The sequence below is a fragment of the Nothoprocta perdicaria genome, unplaced genomic scaffold, assembly GCF_003342845.1.
Source record: "Nothoprocta perdicaria isolate Ctin4 unplaced genomic scaffold, notPer1 scaffold_75, whole genome shotgun sequence".
NCBI classification, from domain to species: domain Eukaryota; kingdom Metazoa; phylum Chordata; class Aves; order Tinamiformes; family Tinamidae; genus Nothoprocta; species Nothoprocta perdicaria.
Window position 1 is genome coordinate 564,424 of NW_020456032.1, and position 8,323 is coordinate 572,746.

Here is an 8,323-nt window from a genome sequence, read left to right on the forward strand (position 1 = left end):
AGCTTTGGATTTCAACAGCCAATGGCTTTGGTTTAGTCTTGCTTGATTAGGTTTGGGCTTGGGGATTTTTTTTTGTCTGYTGCTTTCTCAAAAATAAATCAAAAATTAAAGCCTCGCTTCTGGTGAACAGAAGAGCCATGTGCAGACTCCCACCCCTTGGTTGATTTTTGTGTTCTTCCACCTCATATTGCCCCTGTTCTTCTAAAGCTGTAGCTCATACAGCACTGCTCAGACTCCCTGAGAGCCCATTGCTGTTCCTACCTTTGCACTTCTCTTAACCATTGACAAATATTTTTCCACACACTGCCTCAGTTTCCCTACTTTTAGAGGGGGGATGATGATGGACTGACCTCTGTAAGGTGATTTGTAACATCTCTCCTGCTGTTGGCTTCTGGGATATGGAAATCTTCGGCTTCACACTAAAGTCCCTGCAGCTCCACTGCGCTGTGGACCTGACCCGTTCTGCTGAAAGAGCAGCAAAGTGTGAGGAGCTCCTGGTGCTTCCCACCCATTCCTTTTCTGGTCCTGTGTGCAGGGGRCTTTGCAGGGTTCCCTTCACAGAATGCACACCTAAATTAGCATGCAATGGGCCCCTCTTGCTGCTTTCCCCTCTGCTGCCATGGGGCTCCGAGAGCTGCTCTCCAGARCAACTTACTGCAGAGAGAGCCAGCCGGGATGTTGGGCCAGGCAAGACCTCACCCAACGCGACAGCACCCGCCAGCCAGCCCCTTTCAGCAAGGGACCACTGCGATCTCCTACCTCCTGCAAAGCAAGGAGGGAGCGGGGTTTCCTCCAGCTCTTTCTCCTCCTCGCAGGGAAGGCAGCAGGAGCGAGCTGCRGGCTGAGAGCACCCTCCTGTGGAGCTCCGGCTCTGCTGCTTCCTCTTCTCGGCAGGTCTTTTCACTTGTTTCCCAGTTACCTTGGAAGGAGGAAGGAAGTTTTCAGATTCTGGATCTTTCAGTTCCTGGAGACAGAGGCACCTGAACAGGCTCCCCGTGCATCAGACCTACCTGTAACTATTTGCCTTTGGTGCAGACCTGGGAGTTTTGAAAGCCAAAAGGGTAGAGAGGTTCAGAAAATTCACATTCAAATGGGTTTATCAAGAACATGTCATCAGAGATGACCACTTAAAAGCTCCAGGTCCCACAGGTATTATTCAGGTGGATTCCCATCCTATTAAACATAACAGTTTGGAGGGATGTCTTCACATCACTGTGCCATATGAGAACCGTTTCCTATTCCACATGATGCTCCAGGAGGAGTCATTCCCAGAGATGCACCTGTTTCTGGACCATTCTGGGCAACGCTTTTGGACATCCTACCAAGTATATATTTTTATAAGAAAAAGTTTTTTGTTKTTGTTGTTGTGAGGATGGTCAGGCATTGTAATAGGCTGCCAGAGAGGCAGTGGAATTTCCATCTCCAGAGATATTCCAAAACTGGACTGGACACAACCCTGAGCCCGGGGGGGGGAAATGCGCACGGAGGCCCGGGGAGGTTGCAATTAAGACCAGAGTGACCGGGGGGGCAGCTACACACGGAGGCCCGGTGAGGGCGCACGTAAGGCTGCAGGGCCCGGGGGGCCACCTGCACACGGAGGCCCGGGGAGGGCGCACGTAAGGACGGAGGGCCCGGTGGTGGATATGCCCACGGAGGCCCAGGGAGTGCGCACGTAAGGCCGCAGGCCCCAAAGAACCAGCTTCGCACGGAGGCCCGGGGAGGGCGCACGTAAACCCGGAGGGCCCGGGGGACCAGCTGCACATGGAGGCCCGGAGGGCTCGTGGGGCCAGGTGCTCACAGAGGTATAAATACATTAAGGGAGATTGTAGGGAGGAAGGGGACAATCTCTTCTCATTGTTGGCCAGCGATAGGACAAGAGGTAATGGGTGTTAGTTGGAACACAGGCAGTTCCATTTCCAGGTGAGGAGGAACTTCTTTACTGTGAGGGTGACAGAGCCCTGGCACAGGCTGCCCAGGGAGGTTGTGGAGTCTCTTTCTCTGGAGGTCTTCAAAACCTGCCTGGATGCCACCCTGTGCCACATGCTCTGGGAGTACCTGCTTGAGCAGGAAGGTTGGACTAGGTGATCTCTAGAGGTCCCTTCCAACCTTGAATATTCTGTGATTCTGTGATTTATACACATTGCTGAGTTCATTGATTGCTTTTATAGCAACATAGTCAGGTGTTTTATACAGGAAATTGCGCGCTCCAGGAAACAGTAGGATCACGCTCCAGGAAACAGTAGGATCACGCTCCGTTATCACTGCATTTGGAAACTACGCCCAGGGGAAGCCCGTTTGTGTGGGGCAGCTGCTATTGCTGGTTCATGGCACAGGCTGCACTGCACTGGGATTGTGTCTGTCTTACAGGGCTGGTGTGGAAGCGTTCAGGGACAAAACGCAAAGACAACCGCTGTGGACACTCAAGGGGTAAAATCAGCATTAATGTAAATACCATTAGTATTAGAGGCATTCCCTTCCCACGCATGTGACACAGCTGGAAGGTGCTGTGTTGGAGCTCGGCATGTGAAGCCTGGCTAACCTATTCGGATGGACRTCCTTAATGGAAGGAACAGGAAAAATATGCACTAATATGACAAGATTACTTTTTTTTTTAAAGCTTTAAGATTTTTGTTATCTATTTAACTAATTCCTGAAAATACAGATGCACAATTTCTATTTTTAAATGCTGTTTTTAATATAAGCTAGCGTAACAGCCATAGCTCTCTTAACATACTAATTTTGATAAAAATTAGTCACTGTGTTTATTTTTGTTTCAAAACTGACATGGCAGAGGTGAAAAGCTTTCGTACCCTCTTCCTCCTTCCTGCAGCTCTGTCATTTTAAGATAAGCAGGAGCTTAACAGCACCCAGCACTGTGCAGGTTCGCGCACTTCCCTCCCCTTTGAACACAAAGGCAGCACATGTGTTTGTGATGGCACACGGAAGAAGTAAGTATTAAATGTGCCTATAAACAACCTTATTTAACCAGGATCTTCATCATCAAACATGCATTTTACAAAAGTAAGGGTGAAAGAGGAGGAGCTCTTCTGTACCATTTCATATGAAAATAGTAAAATACGAGGGCTTATTTTTACATACACACATCGCAAAGAACTGGTGCTATTCTGAGAAACAGTAATTAGGCCAGGATCTTTCTTACAAAACTTCCCTCTTTCTGTGATCTCACACAAAGTGTGCCATGAAAATCACTCGACATGTGGTCCTGGYAAATGATAAGGGATGTAATGGCTGTTTGTTTCAGTTCCAGCTCTGTGTTTTCAAGGGATGCCTGTGTCGGACAGAACCCAAACAACCTGTTCTGGTCACATTAATGCGGCCGATGCAGCCAAGGGAAACGCGTGTTTGTAGCACAGGACCGCCATCCCGCATGGTTATTTATCCCCACGACTCTAGAGCTCCAAACCGGTGGATCAGTAGGTAGAAATGTCCCCCTGTGTTTAGTGACCTATATCCTTAAGTAGCAGCAGCTGTTTCCGCCCGCCTGCCTAGTCGCGTGTTTAAACACGTGTTTGGTGCCTCTAAGCAGAGCCTCTAAGCGCGGCTCCCGCAGGGCGCTATACACCGCGCTACGCTATACCACACTATACGGTAGTGTACGGAACTATACCACACTATACGGTAGTGTACGGAACTATACCACACTATACGGTAGTACACGGTATTATACCGCAGTATACGGTAGTGTACGGTACTATACTACACTATACGGTACCGCTGGCAGCCGCAGTCCGCCGGCAGCGCCTCCGCCCCGCCCCCCTGCACGTGACCGCGCGGGGCTCGGTCACGTGGCTCGCGTTTAGGCGGGCGCCGCTCGAGTGACACGGCCGGGGCGGGGCGGGGCGGGGCGGGGCGGGGCGGGGCTCCCTCGTCCCGCGGACGCACGCACGCACGCACGCACGCACGCACGCACGCACGGGGTCCGTGCGGGCGCCGGGCGGAGCGGGCGGTTCTCCCCGCTGCTCTTCGGCGCCACGTCCCGCTCCCGCGCGGCGGCCCCGGAGAGGCCCGGCCGCCGTCGGGGCGCGGCGCCCGCCCGCACGTCAGCAGCGTGTTCCGTTCCCGCGCTGCCGCGGAGGGSCCCGCGGTGGCCACGCGGTGCAGCCGGTGTCCCAAGAAGCGTTGGGAGTCCCAGAGGAAAGGAGAGCGTGCAGCGGCGGGGCTGCGGTGTTCCCCACGGGGCAGCTTAGCAGGTTGCTCTGCTGGGATTTTGTTGAGCACATGCTTAGCAGTATTCCAGAACAAAAACAAAGCCCTTTTCCCGGGACAAATCTTTCAGTTGATGATCTGGCTTGCACTGCAGGTGTGGCGGCGATGGCCGTGCAGCCTGTTTGCYCTGGGCCTGGAGATGTGGGAACCGGAGCCGTGAAAGAGGAGAGCGAGATGCCGCAGGACACGTTAGTGGTGCCCGGTTGTTTTTTTTGCATGTTTTGTCTGTGAAAATATTCAGCATTCATTTTATTATCCTTTTTAATTTTGCTTATTAGACACTCATGTCATTCATGCTCTGATTCGTTACTGGAAAACATCTCAGTATATAACAGTTGGTCCAGTGCTTGTGAGACAATATTCCAAGAAATACCTTGGGAAAGTCGGAAGGCTATTAGAGTGCACACAGCAAGCTTGCTTATTCAGTGGCTGCCTTGCTTAGCTGTATGTGAAACTGAATAATGGAGCAAGAAAATAGCAGGGACTTCCCATATATTTTAGCATCCACTTTAGTGAGCGACTGTGCTGTTTCAGTGCAGTGTACAGTATTATCTCCAGGCAAGTGTGGCTGTTGTGCGTGCTGTAACTTCTCTCAAAAGAAAAATGCTTTTACTGCCCGTTTGGGTGATGCTACAAAGCAAGTGACGTGTTAACCTGTCCAAGCTTAGCGCCGCACRCAGTGAGGCATCCGCAGCATCAGTCGCCTGCTGATTCTTTTACTGCAGTGTCATCAGTAGCTGAGGCATTCACAGCTGAGAGCCAAGGAGCCTCCAGGAGGTATGCTTGTTCAGTACTCTGTACTTAGGCTTCAGTTAGCCACAGCAGTGTTACTGCAAAGTTATTACATGGCCCATGCTTTAGGTATATGATCTTTTTAAAAACATGTCTTTTGGTAWGTGCAGGGGGACCCTGAGCACGTAGGACACTGCATTGGCATTGCATGGTGCGTCCCAACCCTTTGCTGATATGGTGAAGGACGTTAACGCGCGTCGCTTGTTTGTCTGAATCTCGTTTGCAGGTGTTTTCTTGCAGCTGTTCTAATTCTGCCCATTTTTGATTTTAGTAGGTGAACATGTTGGAGTTCTGAAAGCAATCCTGTGGCTCGGAAGAACTCTTGGAAGCTGGGTTGTGAGAAAAGAAACAYGGGCTCTCGTGAAGCCGACATATTCAAACACATTCTTCAAAATAACGTTTTGTTTTTTTCTGGCAATATAATTTGAATTTGGAATGCAGCAATAATTAACTTCCTGGGACTAATATGATACAGGTGAGAGAGGTTTGTTTTCAATTAATTGCTTATTTTGACCTTGTGCAATGTGGGAAATACTTCAAAAAGTGTTTAGATATGAGAAAAAAAAAGTCCCTTATTAACCCACAAGGTAAGGTATGCAGCATCGTATGTGTGAAGATGTTAGGTCAGTCTAAATGTGTAAAATGCTGGCCAGTCAGGTTCATTTGTAGTGGTAGTTGTTTAAATCTCCGAAATGGCACCTCTCTAAAAACAAAGAAATTCAAAATTGTGATGACCTTTTATGGAAGGGGTGTTTTGAGAAATTGGAACTCTTTAACAGTGTAAATGCTACCATAATCTCCAAGAGCAAGAGACTTTTTTGTGAAGTTTTGCTTTCCGTTCCTGGGGTGCCGGTGAGGCCGAGTGCTGAGGTTGCTTGGGGATTTTTGTTAGCATTGGGAAAACGATACAGCAGTCAAGCAGTTTGCCTGGTGTCAYGCTGGTGCTTGAAACTGGGTCTCTGAACCGTAACTGACCTTAATTATTGACTCGGTGATCTTAGATGGATGGTCAAGAATCTTAGTTATCTTAGGAAACGCTGAGTTGTCCTCTCTGAGGAACAACAATGGTTTTGTTAAAGGGTAATTTTTTTTCTTCTTGCTGTGAAGGTGTAGGACTCCTCCCTCATGGAAGGGTGYGGATGAGAGCAAGTAGTTTCTGCTTTCCACACGTTTGGCTGTCCTGATTTTCTGTTGTCTTTGGGTTTAGGGTTTGCTTTTTGTTTTGTGCAGAGATGTATCGGGAAAAGAGCTGTCTGGGGTTTGCTAATGCAGCAAATCTTGGTGCAGATGCCTGATTACAATTCTGGGTTCATAGCTGTAAATCGACYGTTATATTAGAGGTTTTTTCTGGTCATTTGGGGCTTCTCAGCTTGTCATTTACTGCTTCAAGGTGGTCTCCAGCTCCAGTGTTTCCTGAGATGGCAGTGGCATTTCCTTTCATAATGACTGTTGTTAGGCGCCTTTTCTGGCTATCACGGGACCTTGCGAGATGGTCTGTGTTGCAGAATTTCTCTTTATGTTAGGCAGTCTGTTATCTGAGAAACTGGATGGTGACTGCTCAGACGAGGTGGTTTAATGTGTAATTCCATAAGTTAGAAACAGAATCCAGTGTCCAGTAGGCTGTWAGCTGAAGAGTTACCGTGGTGCCAACGTGAAGAGCCATGTGAGGGGTAAAATGTGTGGAGCTTCCTAGCGAGCAGGACAGTAAAGCTTAAATGGCATTTATGAGAAAAGGTGGAGAAAAAGAAGAAAAAAAAAGTTTAATGAGGAGAGGTTCACATGCTCTTCTGAAAATTTGATTTTGAGTATCTTATTTTCTAAAACTGTTGAAACTGTATTTAGACCTTTTAAGTGTAGTCAAACTGTTAATAAAACAATTCTTAGTTGAACTACAATTCTGTATTTGTTGTTCTGGTTTTTAGTGTTCATAACTTGCTTTTAAATTAAAAAAAAAAAAACCCACACACACACAAGATGTGATTATTTCAGTAATGTAACTCGAAAATGCGTGAGCATTCTTCCTCACAGAAAAGTGAGTTTGACTGATTGGACCATAACACGTTGCACTACAAATAGTTGAATATGATGCTAAATGTTGTTCTGTATTTTGTTATAGTGAATGATGTATACATCATGAAAACGTACTGTGTTGGCTTGATTGTTTTGCACGGACAAAAGCACAAATTGRCTGGTTATAATTTTTAGTCATTTCAAAACTGGAAAGAAAAATGAAGAGTAAAGTACTTGCCTAGTCATACTTCTTGAAACAATGAGGATGTGTTTGGTATTTAGGTATTTGAATGTCATGTTGTAATTGTTATTGTATTACTTTTCAGGACAACCAGCAAGAAGAAAATCAAGCACTTGCACGTTGGTACTGAGGTGTTTTTTTGGTCCCTTTTGATTTTGCTCTGAGGGTATTGTGAGCTAAAAGGAATCATTGGAAGTTGTAGTATGAAATTCCGTGTTACTTGTTGAACAGCAAATTAAACTTAATTAGCTAAAGCTTTATTGTCTTATGTTAATCTTAATAAAGTGTGTGGAGTGGATTATTTCACTGTGAATGTCTGTATAGTTCTCTCAAATGACAATGAGGAACAGCAATACAAAATGCTAATAGCTGCTTCTCGACATCATTCAGAATTATGTGGTTTTTGTYGTAGTTTGTATGAAACTGTAAAACATTCCTGAGTGTTTTATTCAGAACTGGAAGTGAAGGGTTAAGATAGAAGCAACATTCTAGTAATATTTGCACGTGACATATTTCCTTTGTTAATCTTTCTCTTTGATCTCTCTTTTGGAGCAAATTGAACATACTGTGTATGTTAGAAGGTATTTCTGGAGGTTGCTAGTGCATGTGGTGGATGAAGCCAGTGGATTGTATAGTACACTGTGTAATTTCCTTCTAAAAAATGAGATCTGATACCTTATTTAAATATATTTAATTTTTGAATAACTTGATCCCTTGCTTAGGTTTAGCAAGCTCTGAAAGTTTTCAATGCTGCTTTTTACTTTGTATGCTTCTCTGTTTTATTGTCTTGTCTTACAAAGGTGAAATAAATATGGAGCACTTCTAGTAACTGAAGCTGAAAAGAACAGTAAGTGTCTGCAGTTGTGACCTTGCTTTGTAGTTACTAGGTATGAATAATATTGAAAAGTTTTTACGTGATACATTGTGAAATATCAATGATTGTGTTCAGCGTGTGTCGAAAAGTCAGAAACTGTCTTCTGATATATATGTGTGTGTATATATATTTTCATAAGTGTTTAGGTCTTGATTTTACATTGCTCAAGTCACTTGGGT

General features: G+C 46.1%; 1 long non-coding RNA gene across 4 annotated transcripts; it reads left to right on the forward strand.

Moving 5' to 3' along the window:
- The first annotated feature begins 4,098 nt into the window (after positions 1-4,098).
- LOC112957708 lies at positions 4,099-8,042 on the forward strand. Of its 4 annotated transcripts, XR_003251259.1 has the most exons (6): positions 4,099-4,211; positions 4,322-4,415; positions 4,953-5,004; positions 5,130-5,170; positions 5,291-5,494; positions 7,356-8,042. It is a non-coding gene; the product is annotated as an uncharacterized LOC112957708 (long non-coding RNA). The 4 variants fall into 4 exon arrangements; XR_003251258.1 differs by lacking the exon at positions 4,099-4,211 and having other exon boundaries at positions 4,274-4,415; XR_003251260.1 differs by lacking the exons at positions 4,099-4,211; positions 4,953-5,004 and having other exon boundaries at positions 4,274-4,415.
- The last annotated feature ends 281 nt before the right edge of the window (positions 8,043-8,323 follow it).